The sequence below is a fragment of the Lissotriton helveticus genome, assembly GCF_964261635.1.
Source record: "Lissotriton helveticus chromosome 1_1 unlocalized genomic scaffold, aLisHel1.1 SUPER_1_unloc_44, whole genome shotgun sequence".
Classification (NCBI taxonomy): Eukaryota; Metazoa; Chordata; class Amphibia; order Caudata; family Salamandridae; genus Lissotriton; species Lissotriton helveticus.
Window position 1 is genome coordinate 1158799 of NW_027611686.1, and position 17082 is coordinate 1175880.

A 17082-nucleotide genomic window follows, 5' to 3' on the forward strand; every position below is an offset into this window, starting at 1 on the left:
CCTCCAGGAGACTTTTGCTGATTCCCTGCTTTTAGGAAGTGATAGGAGGTTTTCACCAGAGTAAATCCTCCAAGAGACTTTTGCTGATTCCCTGCTTAAGGAAGTGATAGGAGGTTTTCACCAGAGTATATCCTCCAAGAGACTTTTGCTGATTCCCTGCTTTTAGGAAGTGAGAGGAGGTTTTCACCAGAGTAAATCCTCCAAGAGACTTTTGCTGATTCCCTGCTTAAGGAAGTGATAGGAGGTTTTCACCAGAGTAAATCCTCGAAGAGACTTTTGTTGATTCCCTGCTTTTAGGAAGTGATAGGAAGTTTTCACCAGAGTGAATCCTCCAGGAGACTTTTGCTGATTCCCTGCTTTTAGGAAGTGATAGGAGGTTTTCACCAGAGTAAATCCTCCAGGAGACTTTTGCTGATTCCCTGCTTTTAGGAAGTGATAGGAAGTTTTCACCAGAGTAAATCCTCCAAGAGACTTTTGCTGATTCCCTGCTTAAGGAAGTGATAGGAGGTTCTCACCAGAGTAAATCCTCCAGGAGACTTTTGATGATTCCCTACTTAAGAAAGTGATAGGAGGTTTTCACCAGAGTAAATCCTCCAAGAGACTTTTGCTGATTCCCTGCTTAAGGAAGTGATAGGAGGTTTTCACCAGAGTAAATCCTCCAAGAGACTTTTGCTGATTCCCTGCTTAAGAAAGTGATAGGAGGTTTTCACCAGAGTAAATCCTCCAAGAGACTTTTGCTGATTCCCTGCTTTTAGGAACTGATAGGAGGTTTTCACCAGAGTAAATCCTCCAGGAGACTTTTGCTGTTTCCCTGCTGAAGGAAGTGACAGGAGGTTTTGACCAGCATAAATCCTTCAGGAGACTTTTGCTGATTCCCTGCTTAAGGAAGTGATAGGAGGTTTTCACCAGAGTAAATCCTCCAGGAGACTTTTGCTGATTCCCTGCTTTTAGGAAGTGATAGGAGGTCTTCACCAGAGTAAATCCTCCAAGAGACTTTTGCTGATTCCCTGCTTGAGGAAGTGATAGGAGGTTTTCACCAGAGTACGTCCTCCAAGAGACTTTTGCTGATTCCCTGCTTTTAGGAAGTGATAGGAGGTTTTCACCAGAGTAAATCCTCCAAGAGACTTTTGCTGATTCCCTGCTTTTAGGAAGTGATAGGAGGTTTTCACCAGAGTAAATCCTCCTAGAGACTTTTGCTGATTCCCTGCTTTTAGGAAGTGATAGGAGGTTTTCACCAGAGTAAATCCTCCAAGAGACTTTTGCTGATTCCCTGCTTAAGGAAGTGATAGGAGGTTTTCACCAGAGTACGTCCTCCAAGAGACTTTTGCTGATTCCCTGCTTTTAGGAAGTGATAGGAGGTTTTCACCAGAGTAAATCCTCCAAGAGACTTTTGCTGATTCCCTGCTTAAGGAAGTGATAGGAGGTTTTCACCAGAGTAAATCCTCCAGGAGACTTTTGCCGATTCCCTGCTTTTAGGATGTGATAGAAGGTTTTCACCAGAGTAAATCCTCCAGGAGACTTTTGCTGATTCCCTGCTTTGAGGAAGTGATAGAAGGTTTTCACCAGAGTAAATCCTCCAGGAGACTTTTGCTGATTCCCTGCTTTTAGGAAGTGATAGGAGGTTTTCACCAGAGTAAATCCTCCAAGAGACTTTTGCTGATTCCCTGCTTAAGGAAGTGATAGGAGGTTTTCACCAGAGTAAATCCTCCAAGAGACTTTTGCTGATTCACTGCTTTTAGGAAGTGATAGGAGGTTTTCACCGGAGTAAATCCTCCAGGAGACTTTTGCCGATTCCCTGCTTAAGGAAGTGATAAAAGGTTTTCACCAGAGTAAATCCTCCAAGAGACTCTTGCTGATTCCCTGCTTAAGGAAGCGATAGGAGGTTTTCGCCAGAGTAAATCCTCCAAGAGACTTTTGCTGATTCCCTGCTTTTAGGAAGTGATAGGAGGTTTTCGCCAGAGTAAATCCTCCAGGAAACTTTTGCTGATTCCCTGCTTAAGGAAGTGATAGGAGGTTTTCACCAGAATAAATCCTCCCGGAGACTTTTGCTGATTCCCTGCTTTTAGGAAGTGATAGGAGGTTTTCACCAGAGTAAATCCTCCAGGAGACTTTTGCTGATTCCCTGCTTAAGGAAGTGATAGGAGGTTTTCACCAGAGTAAATCCTCCAAGAGACTTTTGCTGATTCCCTGCTTAAGGAAGTGATAGGATGTTTTTTACCAGAGTAAATCCTCCACGAGACTTTTGCTGATTCCCTGCTTTTAGGAAGTGATAGGAGGTTTTCACCAGAGTAAATCCTCCAGGAGACTTTTGCTGATTCCCTGCTTAAGGAAGTGATAGGAGGTTTTCACCAGAATGAATCCTCCAGGAAACTTTTGCTGATTCCTGCTTAAGGAAGTGATAGGAGGTTTTCATCAGAGTAAATCCTCCAGGAGACTTTTGCTGATTCCCTGCTTAAGGGAGTGATAGGAGGCTTTCACCAGAGTAAATCCTCCAAGAGACTTTTGCTGATTCCCTGCTTTTAGGAAGTGATAGGAGGTTTCCACCAGAGTAAATCCTCCTAGAGACTTTTGCTGATTCCCTGCTTTTAGGAAGTGATAGGAGGTTTTCACCAGAGTAAATCCTCCAAGAGACTTTTGCTGATTCCCTGCTTAAGGAAGTGATAGGAGGTTTTCACCAGAGTACGTCCTCCAAGAGACTTTTGCTGATTCCCTGCTTTTAGGAAGTGATAGGAGGTTTTCACCAGAGTAAATCCTCCAAGAGACTTTTGCTGATTCCCTGCTTAAGGAAGTGATAGGAGGTTTTCACCAGAGTAAATCCTCCAGGAGACTTTTGCCGATTCCCTGCTTTTAGGATGTGATAGAAGGTTTTCACCAGAGTAAATCCTCCAGGAGACTTTTGCTGATTCCCTGCTTTGAGGAAGTGATAGAAGGTTTTCACCAGAGTAAATCCTCCAGGAGACTTTTGCTGATTCCCTGCTTTTAGGAAGTGATAGGAGGTTTTCACCAGAGTAAATCCTCCAAGAGACTTTTGCTGATTCACTGCTTTTAGGAAGTGATAGGAGGTTTTCACCGGAGTAAATCCTCCAGGAGACTTTTGCCGATTCCCTGCTTAAGGAAGTGATAAAAGGTTTTCACCAGAGTAAATCCTCCAAGAGACTTTTGCTGATTCCCTGCTTAAGGAAGCGATAGGAGGTTTTCGCCAGAGTAAATCCTCCAAGAGACTTTTGCTGATTCCCTGCTTTTAGGAAGTGATAGGAGGTTTTCGCCAGAGTAAATCCTCCAGGAAACTTTTGCTGATTCCCTGCTTAAGGAAGTGATAGGAGGTTTTCACCAGAGTAAATCCTCCCGGAGACTTTTGCTGATTCCCTGCTTTTAGGAAGTGATAGGAGGTTTTCACCAGAGTAAATCCTCCAGGAGACTTTTGCTGATTCCCTGCTTAAGGAAGTGATAGGAGGTTTTCACCAGAGTAAATCCTCCAAGAGACTTTTGCTGATTCCCTGCTTAAGGATGTGATAGGATGTCTTTTACCAGAGTAAATCCTCCAAGAGACTTTTGCTGATTCCCTGCTTTTAGGAAGTGATAGGAGGTTTTCACCAGAGTAAATCCTCCAGGAGACTTTTGCTGATTCCCTGCTTAAGGAAGTGATAGGAGGTTCTCACCAGAGTAAATCCTCCAGGAGACTTTTGCTGATTCCCTGCTTAAGGAAGTGATAGGAGGTTTTCACCAGAGTAAATCCTCCAGGAGACTTTTGCTGATTCCCTGCTTTTAGGAAGTGATAGGAGGTTTTCACCAGAGTAAATCCTCCAAGAGACTTTTGCTGATTCCCTGCTTAAGGAAGTGATAGGAGGTTTTCACCAGAGTAAATCCTCCAGGAGACTTTTGCTGATTCCCTGCTTTTAGGAAGTGATAGGAGGTTTTCACCAATGTAAATCCTCCAAGAGACTTTTGCTGATTCCCTGCTTAAGGAAGTGATAGGAGGTTTTCACCAGAGTAAATCCTCTAGGAGACTTTTGCTGATTCCCTGCTTTTAGGAAGTGATAGGAGGTTTTCACCAGAGTAAATCCTTCAAGAGACTTTTGCTGATTCCCTGCTTAAGGAAGTGATAGGAGGTTTTCACCAGAGTAAATCCTCCAAGAGACGTTTGCTGATTCCCTGCTTAAGGAAGTGATAGGAGGTTTTCACCAGAGTAAATCCTCCAGGAGACTTTTGCTGATTCCCTGCTTAAGGAAGTGATAGGAGGTTTTCGCCAGAGTAAATCCTCCAGGAGACTTTTGCTGATTCCCTGCTTAAGGAAGTGATAGGAGGTTTTCACCAGAGTAAATCCTCCAGGAGACTTTTGCTGATTCTCTGCTTAAGGAAGTGATAGGAGGTTTTCACCAGAGTAAATCCTCCAGGAGACTTTTGCTGATTCTCTGCTTAAGGAAGTGATAGGAGGTTTTCACCAGAGTAAATCCTCCAGGAGACTTTTGATGATTCCCTACTTAAGGAAGTGATAGGAGGTTTTCACCAGAGTAAATCCTCCAAGAGACTTTTGCTGATTCCCTGCTTAAGGAAGTGATAGGAGGTTTTCACCAGAGTAAATCCTCCAAGAGACTTTTGCTGATTCTCTGCTTAAGAAAGTGATAGGAGGTTTTCACCAGAGTAAATCCTCCAAGAGACTTTGGCTGATTCCCTGCTTTTAGGAAGTGATAGGAGGTTTTCACCAGAGTAAATCCTCCAGGAGACTTTTGCTGATTCCCTGCTTTTAGGAAGTGATAGGAGGTCTTCACCAGAGTAAATCCTCCAAGAGACTTTTGCTGATTCCCTGCTTAAGGAAGTGATAGGAGGTTTTCACCCGAGTAAATCCTCCAGGAGACTTTTGCTGATTCCCTGCTTTTAGGAAGTGATAGGAGGTCTTCACCAGAGTAAATCCTCCAAGAGACTTTTGCTGATTCCCTGCTTAAGGAAGTGATAGGAGGTTTTCACCAGAGTACGTCCTCCAAGAGACTTTTGCTGATTCCCTGCTTTTAGGAAGTGATAGGAGGTTTTCACCAGAGTAAATCCTCCAAGAGACTTTTGCTGATTCCCTGCTTTTAGGAAGTGATAGGAGGTTTTCACCAGAGTAAATCCTCCTAGAGACTTTTGCTGATTCCCTGCTTTTAGGAAGTGATAGGAGGTTTTCACCAGAGTAAATCCTCCAGGAGACTTTTGCTGATTCCCTGCTTAAGGAAGTGATAGGAGGTTTTCACCAGAATGAATCCTCCAGGAGACTTTTGCTGATTCCTGCTTAAGGAAGTGATAGGAGGTTTTCATCAGAGTAAATCCTCCAGGAGACTTTTGCTGATTCCCTGCTTAAGGGAGTGATAGGAGGTTTTCACCAGAGTAAATCCTCCAAGAGACTTTTGCTGATTCCCTGCTTTTAGGAAGTGATAGGAGGTTTTCACCAGAGTAAATCCTCCTAGAGACTTTTGCTGATTCCCTGCTTTTAGGAAGTGATAGGAGGTTTTCACCAGAGTAAATCCTCCAAGAGACTTTTGCTGATTCCCTGCTTAAGGAAGTGATTGGAGGTTTTCACCAGAGTACGTCCTCCAAGAGACTTTTGCTGATTCCCTGCTTAAGGAAGTGATAGGAGTTTTTCACCAGAGTAAATCCTCCTAGAGACTTTTGCTGATTCCCTGCTTTTAGGAAGTGATAGGAGGTTTTCACCAGAGTAAATCCTCCAAGAGACTTTTGCTGATTCACTGCTTTTAGGAAGTGATAGGAGGTTTTCACCGGAGTAAATCCTCCAGGAGACTTTTGCCGATTCCCTGCTTAAGGAAGTGATAAAAGGTTTTCACCAGAGTAAATCTTCCAAGAGACTTTTGCTGATTCCCTGCTAAAGGAAGCGATAGGAGGTTTTCGCCAGAGTAAATCCTCCAAGAGACTTTTGCTGATTCCCTGCTTTTAGGAAGTGATAGGAGGTTTTCGCCAGAGTAAATCCTCCAGGAAACTTTTGCTGATTCCCTGCTTAAGGAAGTGATAGGAGGTTTTCACCAGAGTAAATCCTCCCGGAGACTTTTGCTGATTCCCTGCTTTTAGGAAGTGATAGGAGGTTTTCACCAGAGTAAATCCTCCAGGAGACTTTTGCTGATTCCCTGCTTAAGGAAGTGATAGGAGGTTTTCACCAGAGTAAATCCTCCAAGAGACTTTTGCTGATTCCCTGCTTAAGGAAGTGATAGGATGTTTTTTACCAGAGTAAATCCTCCAAGAGACTTTTGCTGATTCCCTGCTTTTAGGAAGTGATAGGAGGTTTTCACCAGAGTAAATCCTCCAGGAGACTTTTGCTGATTCCCTGCTTAAGGAAGTGATAGGAGGTTCTCACCAGAGTAAATCCTCCAGGAGACTTTTGCTGATTCCCTGCTTAAGGAAGTGATAGGAGGTTTTCACCAGAGTAAATCCTCCAGGAGACTTTTGCTGATTCCCTGCTTTTAGGAAGTGATAGGAGGTTTTCACCAGAGTAAATCCTCCAAGAGACTTTTGCTGATTCCCTGCTTAAGGAAGTGATAGGAGGTTTTCACCAGAGTAAATCCTCCAGGAGACTTTTGCTGATTCCCTGCTTTTAGGAAGTGATAGGAGGTTTTCACCAGAGTAAATCCTTCAAGAGACTTTTGCTGATTCCCTGCTTAAGGAAGTGATAGGAGGTTTTCCCCAGAGTAAATCCTCCAAGAGACGTTTGCTGATTCCCTGCTTAAGGAAGTGATAGGAGGTTTTCACCAGAGTAAATCCTCCAGGAGACTTTTGCTGATTCCCTGGTTAAGGAAGTGATAGGAGGTTTTCGCCAGAGTAAATCCTCCAGGAGACTTTTGCTGATTCCCTGCTTAAGGAAGTGATAGGAGGTTTTCACCAGAGTAAATCCTCCAGGAGACTTTTGCTGATTCTCTGCTTAAGGAAGTGATAGGAGGTTTTCACCAGAGTAAATCCTCCAGGAGACTTTTGCTGATTCTCTGCTTAAGGAAGTGATAGGAGGTTTTCACCAGAGTAAATCCTCCAGGAGACTTTTGATGATTCCCTACTTAAGGAAGTGATAGGAGGTTTTCACCAGAGTAAATCCTCCAAGAGACTTTTGCTGATTCCCTGCTTAAGGAAGTGATAGGAGGTTTTCACCAGAGTAAATCCTCCAAGAGACTTTTGCTGATTCCCTGCTTAAGGAAGTGATAGGAGGTTTTCACCAGAGTATATCCTCCAAGAGACTTTTGCTGATTCCCTGCTTTTAGGAAGTGAGAGGAGGTTTTCACCAGAGTAAATCCTCCAAGAGACTTTTGCTGATTCCCTGCTTAAGGAAGTGATAGGAGGTTTTCACCAGAGTAAATCCTCGAAGAGACTTTTGTTGATTCCCTGCTTTTAGGAAGTGATAGGAAGTTTTCACCAGAGTGAATCCTCCAGGAGACTTTTGCTGATTCCCTGCTTTTAGGAAGTGATAGGAGGTTTTCACCAGAGTAAATCCTCCAGGAGACTTTTGCTGATTCCCTGCTTTTAGGAAGTGATAGGAAGTTTTCACCAGAGTAAATCCTCCAAGAGACTTTTGCTGATTCCCTGCTTAAGGAAGTGATAGGAGGTTCTCACCAGAGTAAATCCTCCAGGAGACTTTTGATGATTCCCTACTTAAGGAAGTGATAGGAGGTTTTCACCAGAGTAAATCCTCCAAGAGACTTTTGCTGATTCCCTGCTTAAGGAAGTGATAGGAGGTTTTCACCAGAGTAAATCCTCCAAGAGACTTTTGCTGATTCCCTGCTTAAGAAAGTGATAGGAGGTTTTCACCAGAGTAAATCCTCCAAGAGACTTTTGCTGATTCCCTGCTTTTAGGAACTGATAGGAGGTTTTCACCAGAGTAAATCCTCCAGGAGACTTTTGCTGTTTCCCTGCTGAAGGAAGTGACAGGAGGTTTTGACCAGCATAAATCCTTCAGGAGACTTTTGCTGATTCCCTGCTTAAGGAAGTGATAGGAGGTTTTCACCAGAGTAAATCCTCCAGGAGACTTTTGCTGATTCCCTGCTTTTAGGAAGTGATAGGAGGTCTTCACCAGAGTAAATCCTCCAAGAGACTTTTGCTGATTCCCTGCTTGAGGAAGTGATAGGAGGTTTTCACCAGAGTACGTCCTCCAAGAGACTTTTGCTGATTCCCTGCTTTTAGGAAGTGATAGGAGGTTTTCACCAGAGTAAATCCTCCAAGAGACTTTTGCTGATTCCCTGCTTTTAGGAAGTGATAGGAGGTTTTCACCAGAGTAAATCCTCCTAGAGACTTTTGCTGATTCCCTGCTTTTAGGAAGTGATAGGAGGTTTTCACCAGAGTAAATCCTCCAAGAGACTTTTGCTGATTCCCTGCTTAAGGAAGTGATAGGAGGTTTTCACCAGAGTACGTCCTCCAAGAGACTTTTGCTGATTCCCTGCTTTTAGGAAGTGATAGGAGGTTTTCACCAGAGTAAATCCTCCAAGAGACTTTTGCTGATTCCCTGCTTAAGGAAGTGATAGGAGGTTTTCACCAGAGTAAATCCTCCAGGAGACTTTTGCCGATTCCCTGCTTTTAGGATGTGATAGAAGGTTTTCACCAGAGTAAATCCTCCAGGAGACTTTTGCTGATTCCCTGCTTTGAGGAAGTGATAGAAGGTTTTCACCAGAGTAAATCCTCCAGGAGACTTTTGCTGATTCCCTGCTTTTAGGAAGTGATAGGAGGTTTTCACCAGAGTAAATCCTCCAAGAGACTTTTGCTGATTCCCTGCTTAAGGAAGTGATAGGAGGTTTTCACCAGAGTAAATCCTCCAAGAGACTTTTGCTGATTCACTGCTTTTAGGAAGTGATAGGAGGTTTTCACCGGAGTAAATCCTCCAGGAGACTTTTGCCGATTCCCTGCTTAAGGAAGTGATAAAAGGTTTTCACCAGAGTAAATCCTCCAAGAGACTCTTGCTGATTCCCTGCTTAAGGAAGCGATAGGAGGTTTTCGCCAGAGTAAATCCTCCAAGAGACTTTTGCTGATTCCCTGCTTTTAGGAAGTGATAGGAGGTTTTCGCCAGAGTAAATCCTCCAGGAAACTTTTGCTGATTCCCTGCTTAAGGAAGTGATAGGAGGTTTTCACCAGAATAAATCCTCCCGGAGACTTTTGCTGATTCCCTGCTTTTAGGAAGTGATAGGAGGTTTTCACCAGAGTAAATCCTCCAGGAGACTTTTGCTGATTCCCTGCTTAAGGAAGTGATAGGAGGTTTTCACCAGAGTAAATCCTCCAAGAGACTTTTGCTGATTCCCTGCTTAAGGAAGTGATAGGATGTTTTTTACCAGAGTAAATCCTCCACGAGACTTTTGCTGATTCCCTGCTTTTAGGAAGTGATAGGAGGTTTTCACCAGAGTAAATCCTCCAGGAGACTTTTGCTGATTCCCTGCTTAAGGAAGTGATAGGAGGTTTTCACCAGAATGAATCCTCCAGGAAACTTTTGCTGATTCCTGCTTAAGGAAGTGATAGGAGGTTTTCATCAGAGTAAATCCTCCAGGAGACTTTTGCTGATTCCCTGCTTAAGGGAGTGATAGGAGGCTTTCACCAGAGTAAATCCTCCAAGAGACTTTTGCTGATTCCCTGCTTTTAGGAAGTGATAGGAGGTTTCCACCAGAGTAAATCCTCCTAGAGACTTTTGCTGATTCCCTGCTTTTAGGAAGTGATAGGAGGTTTTCACCAGAGTAAATCCTCCAAGAGACTTTTGCTGATTCCCTGCTTAAGGAAGTGATAGGAGGTTTTCACCAGAGTACGTCCTCCAAGAGACTTTTGCTGATTCCCTGCTTTTAGGAAGTGATAGGAGGTTTTCACCAGAGTAAATCCTCCAAGAGACTTTTGCTGATTCCCTGCTTAAGGAAGTGATAGGAGGTTTTCACCAGAGTAAATCCTCCAGGAGACTTTTGCCGATTCCCTGCTTTTAGGATGTGATAGAAGGTTTTCACCAGAGTAAATCCTCCAGGAGACTTTTGCTGATTCCCTGCTTTGAGGAAGTGATAGAAGGTTTTCACCAGAGTAAATCCTCCAGGAGACTTTTGCTGATTCCCTGCTTTTAGGAAGTGATAGGAGGTTTTCACCAGAGTAAATCCTCCAAGAGACTTTTGCTGATTCACTGCTTTTAGGAAGTGATAGGAGGTTTTCACCGGAGTAAATCCTCCAGGAGACTTTTGCCGATTCCCTGCTTAAGGAAGTGATAAAAGGTTTTCACCAGAGTAAATCCTCCAAGAGACTTTTGCTGATTCCCTGCTTAAGGAAGCGATAGGAGGTTTTCGCCAGAGTAAATCCTCCAAGAGACTTTTGCTGATTCCCTGCTTTTAGGAAGTGATAGGAGGTTTTCGCCAGAGTAAATCCTCCAGGAAACTTTTGCTGATTCCCTGCTTAAGGAAGTGATAGGAGGTTTTCACCAGAGTAAATCCTCCCGGAGACTTTTGCTGATTCCCTGCTTTTAGGAAGTGATAGGAGGTTTTCACCAGAGTAAATCCTCCAGGAGACTTTTGCTGATTCCCTGCTTAAGGAAGTGATAGGAGGTTTTCACCAGAGTAAATCCTCCAAGAGACTTTTGCTGATTCCCTGCTTAAGGAAGTGATAGGATGTCTTTTACCAGAGTAAATCCTCCAAGAGACTTTTGCTGATTCCCTGCTTTTAGGAAGTGATAGGAGGTTTTCACCAGAGTAAATCCTCCAGGAGACTTTTGCTGATTCCCTGCTTAAGGAAGTGATAGGAGGTTCTCACCAGAGTAAATCCTCCAGGAGACTTTTGCTGATTCCCTGCTTAAGGAAGTGATAGGAGGTTTTCACCAGAGTAAATCCTCCAGGAGACTTTTGCTGATTCCCTGCTTTTAGGAAGTGATAGGAGGTTTTCACCAGAGTAAATCCTCCAAGAGACTTTTGCTGATTCCCTGCTTAAGGAAGTGATAGGAGGTTTTCACCAGAGTAAATCCTCCAGGAGACTTTTGCTGATTCCCTGCTTTTAGGAAGTGATAGGAGGTTTTCACCAATGTAAATCCTCCAAGAGACTTTTGCTGATTCCCTGCTTAAGGAAGTGATAGGAGGTTTTCACCAGAGTAAATCCTCTAGGAGACTTTTGCTGATTCCCTGCTTTTAGGAAGTGATAGGAGGTTTTCACCAGAGTAAATCCTTCAAGAGACTTTTGCTGATTCCCTGCTTAAGGAAGTGATAGGAGGTTTTCACCAGAGTAAATCCTCCAAGAGACGTTTGCTGATTCCCTGCTTAAGGAAGTGATAGGAGGTTTTCACCAGAGTAAATCCTCCAGGAGACTTTTGCTGATTCCCTGCTTAAGGAAGTGATAGGAGGTTTTCGCCAGAGTAAATCCTCCAGGAGACTTTTGCTGATTCCCTGCTTAAGGAAGTGATAGGAGGTTTTCACCAGAGTAAATCCTCCAGGAGACTTTTGCTGATTCTCTGCTTAAGGAAGTGATAGGAGGTTTTCACCAGAGTAAATCCTCCAGGAGACTTTTGCTGATTCTCTGCTTAAGGAAGTGATAGGAGGTTTTCACCAGAGTAAATCCTCCAGGAGACTTTTGATGATTCCCTACTTAAGGAAGTGATAGGAGGTTTTCACCAGAGTAAATCCTCCAAGAGACTTTTGCTGATTCCCTGCTTAAGGAAGTGATAGGAGGTTTTCACCAGAGTAAATCCTCCAAGAGACTTTTGCTGATTCTCTGCTTAAGAAAGTGATAGGAGGTTTTCACCAGAGTAAATCCTCCAAGAGACTTTGGCTGATTCCCTGCTTTTAGGAAGTGATAGGAGGTTTTCACCAGAGTAAATCCTCCAGGAGACTTTTGCTGATTCCCTGCTTTTAGGAAGTGATAGGAGGTCTTCACCAGAGTAAATCCTCCAAGAGACTTTTGCTGATTCCCTGCTTAAGGAAGTGATAGGAGGTTTTCACCCGAGTAAATCCTCCAGGAGACTTTTGCTGATTCCCTGCTTTTAGGAAGTGATAGGAGGTCTTCACCAGAGTAAATCCTCCAAGAGACTTTTGCTGATTCCCTGCTTAAGGAAGTGATAGGAGGTTTTCACCAGAGTACGTCCTCCAAGAGACTTTTGCTGATTCCCTGCTTTTAGGAAGTGATAGGAGGTTTTCACCAGAGTAAATCCTCCAAGAGACTTTTGCTGATTCCCTGCTTTTAGGAAGTGATAGGAGGTTTTCACCAGAGTAAATCCTCCAAGAGACTTTTGCTGATTCCCTGCTTTTAGGAAGTGATAGGAGGTTTTCACCAGAGTAAATCCTCCAAGAGACTTTTGCTGATTCACTGCTTTTAGGAAGTGATAGGAGGTTTTCACCGGAGTAAATCCTCCAGGAGACTTTTGCCGATTCCCTGCTTAAGGAAGTGATAAAAGGTTTTCACCAGAGTAAATCTTCCAAGAGACTTTTGCTGATTCCCTGCTAAAGGAAGCGATAGGAGGTTTTCGCCAGAGTAAATCCTCCAAGAGACTTTTGCTGATTCCCTGCTTTTAGGAAGTGATAGGAGGTTTTCGCCAGAGTAAATCCTCCAGGAAACTTTTGCTGATTCCCTGCTTAAGGAAGTGATAGGAGGTTTTCACCAGAGTAAATCCTCCCGGAGACTTTTGCTGATTCCCTGCTTTTAGGAAGTGATAGGAGGTTTTCACCAGAGTAAATCCTCCAGGAGACTTTTGCTGATTCCCTGCTTAAGGAAGTGATAGGAGGTTTTCACCAGAGTAAATCCTCCAAGAGACTTTTGCTGATTCCCTGCTTAAGGAAGTGATAGGATGTTTTTTACCAGAGTAAATCCTCCAAGAGACTTTTGCTGATTCCCTGCTTTTAGGAAGTGATAGGAGGTTTTCACCAGAGTAAATCCTCCAGGAGACTTTTGCTGATTCCCTGCTTAAGGAAGTGATAGGAGGTTCTCACCAGAGTAAATCCTCCAGGAGACTTTTGCTGATTCCCTGCTTAAGGAAGTGATAGGAGGTTTTCACCAGAGTAAATCCTCCAGGAGACTTTTGCTGATTCCCTGCTTTTAGGAAGTGATAGGAGGTTTTCACCAGAGTAAATCCTCCAAGAGACTTTTGCTGATTCCCTGCTTAAGGAAGTGATAGGAGGTTTTCACCAGAGTAAATCCTCCAGGAGACTTTTGCTGATTCCCTGCTTTTAGGAAGTGATAGGAGGTTTTCACCAGAGTAAATCCTTCAAGAGACTTTTGCTGATTCCCTGCTTAAGGAAGTGATAGGAGGTTTTCCCCAGAGTAAATCCTCCAAGAGACGTTTGCTGATTCCCTGCTTAAGGAAGTGATAGGAGGTTTTCACCAGAGTAAATCCTCCAGGAGACTTTTGCTGATTCCCTGGTTAAGGAAGTGATAGGAGGTTTTCGCCAGAGTAAATCCTCCAGGAGACTTTTGCTGATTCCCTGCTTAAGGAAGTGATAGGAGGTTTTCACCAGAGTAAATCCTCCAGGAGACTTTTGCTGATTCTCTGCTTAAGGAAGTGATAGGAGGTTTTCACCAGAGTAAATCCTCCAGGAGACTTTTGCTGATTCTCTGCTTAAGGAAGTGATAGGAGGTTTTCACCAGAGTAAATCCTCCAGGAGACTTTTGATGATTCCCTACTTAAGGAAGTGATAGGAGGTTTTCACCAGAGTAAATCCTCCAAGAGACTTTTGCTGATTCCCTGCTTAAGGAAGTGATAGGAGGTTTTCACCAGAGTAAATCCTCCAAGAGACTTTTGCTGATTCCCTGCTTAAGAAAGTGATAGGAGGTTTTCACCAGAGTAAATCCTCCAAGAGACTTTGGCTGATTCCCTGCTTTTAGGAAGTGATAGGAGGTTTTCACCAGAGTAAATCCTCCAGGAGACTTTTGCTGTTTCCCTGCTGAAGGAAGTGACAGGAGGTTTTCACCAGCATAAATCCTTCAGGAGACTTTTGCTGATTCCCTGCTTAAGGAAGTGATAGGAGGTTTTCACCAGAGTAAATCCTCGAAGAGACTTTTGTTGATTCCCTGCTTTTAGGAAGTGATAGGAAGTTTTCACCAGAGTGAATCCTCCAGGAGACTTTTGCTGATTCCCTGCTTTTAGGAAGTGATAGGAGGTTTTCACCAGAGTAAATCCTCCAGGAGACTTTTGCTGATTCCCTGCTTTTAGGAAGTGATAGGAGGGTTTCACCAGAGTAAATCCTCCAAGAGACTTTTGCTGATTCCCTGCTTAAGGAAGTGATAGGAGGTTCTCACCAGAGTAAATCCTCCAGGAGACTTTTGATGATTCCCTACTTAAGGAAGTGATAGGAGGTTTTCACCAGAGTAAATCCTCCAAGAGACTTTTGCTGATTCCCTGCTTAAGGAAGTGATAGGAGGTTTTCACCAGAGTAAATCCTCCAAGAGACTTTTGCTGATTCCCTGCTTAAGAAAGTGATAGGAGGTTTTCACCAGAGTAAATCCTCCAAGAGACTTTTGCTGATTCCCTGCTTTTAGGAACTGATAGGAGGTTTTCACCAGAGTAAATCCTCCAGGAGACTTTTGCTGTTTCCCTGCTGAAGGAAGTGACAGGAGGTTTTGACCAGCATAAATCCTTCAGGAGACTTTTGCTGATTCCCTGCTTAAGGAAGTGATAGGAGGTTTTCACCAGAGTAAATCCTCCAGGAGACTTTTGCTGATTCCTGCTTTTAGGAAGTGATAGGAGGTCTTCACCAGAGTAAATCCTCCAAGAGACTTTTGCTGATTCCCTGCTTAAGGAAGTGATAGGAGGTTTTCACCAGAGTACGTCCTCCAAGAGACTTTTGCTGATTCCCTGCTTTTAGGAAGTGATAGGAGGTTTTCACCAGAGTAAATCCTCCAAGAGACTTTTGCTGATTCCCTGCTTTTAGGAAGTGATAGGAGGTTTTCACCAGAGTAAATCCTCCTAGAGACTTTTGCTGATTCCCTGTTTTTAGGAAGTGATAGGAGGTTTTCACCAGAGTAAATCCTCCAGGAGACTTTTGCTGATTCCCTGCTTAAGGAAGTGATAGGAGGTTTTCACCAGAATGAATCCTCCAGGAGACTTTTGCTGATTCCTGCTTAAGGAAGTGATAGGAGGTTTTCATCAGAGTAAATCCTCCAGGAGACTTTTGCTGATTCCCTGCTTAAGGGAGTGATAGGAGGTTTTCACCAGAGTAAATCCTCCAAGAGACTTTTGCTGATTCCCTGCTTTTAGGAAGTGATAGGAGGTTTTCACCAGAGTAAATCCTCCTAGAGACTTTTGCTGATTCCCTGCTTTTAGGAAGTGATAGGAGGTTTTCACCAGAGTAAATCCTCCAAGAGACTTTTGCTGATTCCCTGCTTAAGGAAGTGATAGGAGGTTTTCACCAGAGTACGTCCTCCAAGAGACTTTTGCTGATTCCCTGCTTTTAGGAAGTGATAGGAGGTTTTCACCAGAGTAAATCCTCCAAGAGACTTTTGCTGATTCCCTGCTTAAGGAAGTGATAGGAGGTTTTCACCAGAGTAAATCCTCCAGGAGACTTTTGCCGATTCCCTGCTTTTAGGATGTGATAGAAGGTTTTCACCAGAGTAAATCCTCCAGGAGACTTTTGCTGATTCCCTGCTTTGAGGAAGTGATAGAAGGTTTTCACCAGAGTAAATCCTCCAGGAGACTTTTGCTGATTCCCTGCTTTTAGGAAGTGATAGGAGGTTTTCACCAGAGTAAATCCTCCAAGAGACTTTTGCTGATTCCCTGCTTAAGGAAGTGATAGGAGGTTTTCACCAGAGTAAATCCTCCAAGAGACTTTTGCTGATTCACTGCTTTTAGGAAGTGATAGGAGGTTTTCACCGGAGTAAATCCTCCAGGAGACTTTTGCCGATTCCCTGCTTAAGGAAGTGATAAAAGGTTTTCACCAGAGTAAATCCTCCAAGAGACTTTTGCTGATTCCCTGCTTAAGGAAGCGATAGGAGGTTTTCGCCAGAGTAAATCCTCCAAGAGACTTTTGCTGATTCCCTGCTTTTAGGAAGTGATAGAAGGTTTTCGCCAGAGTAAATCCTCCAGGAAACTTTTGCTGATTCCCTGCTTAAGGAAGTGATAGGAGGTTTTCACCAGAATAAATCCTCCCGGAGACTTTTGCTGATTCCCTGCTTTTAGGAAGTGATAGGAGGTTTTCACCAGAGTAAATCCTCCAGGAGACTTTTGCTGATTCCCTGCTTAAGGAAGTGATAGGAGGTTTTCACCAGAGTAAATCCTCCAAGAGACTTTTGCTGATTCCCTGCTTAAGGAAGTGATAGGATGTTTTTTACCAGAGTAAATCCTCCAAGAGACTTTTGCTGATTCCCTGCTTTTAGGAAGTGATAGGAGGTTTTCACCAGAGTAAATCCTCCAGGAGACTTTTGCTGATTCCCTGCTTAAGGAAGTGATAGGAGGTTTTCACCAGAATGAATCCTCCAGGAAACTTTTGCTGATTCCTGCTTAAGGAAGTGATAGGAGGTTTTCATCAGAGTAAATCCTCCAGGAGACTTTTGCTGATTCCCTGCTTAAGGGAGTGATAGGAGGCTTTCACCAGAGTAAATCCTCCAAGAGACTTTTGCTGATTCCCTGCTTTTAGGAAGTGATAGGAGGTTTCCACCAGAGTAAATCCTCCTAGAGACTTTTGCTGATTCCCTGCTTTTAGGAAGTGATAGGAGGTTTTCACCAGAGTAAATCCTCCAAGAGACTTTTGCTGATTCCCTGCTTAAGGAAGTGATATGAGGTTTTCACCAGAGTACGTCCTCCAAGAGACTTTTGCTGATTCCCTGCTTTTAGGAAGTGATAGGAGGTTTTCACCAGAGTAAATCCTCCAAGAGACTTTTGCTGATTCCCTGCTTAAGGAAGTGATAGGAGGTTTTCACCAGAGTAAATCCTCCAGGAGACTTTTGCCGATTCCCTGCTTTTAGGATGTGATAGAAGGTTTTCACCAGAGTAAATCCTTCAGGAGACTTTTGCTGATTCCCTGCTTTGAGGAAGTGATAGAAGGTTTTCACCAGAGTAAATCCTCCAGGAGACTTTTGCTGATTCCCTGCTTTTAGGAAGTGATAGGAGGTTTTCACCAGAGTAAATCCTCCAAGAGACTTTTGCTGATTCACTGCTTTTAGGAAGTGATAGGAGGTTTTCACCGGAGTAAATCC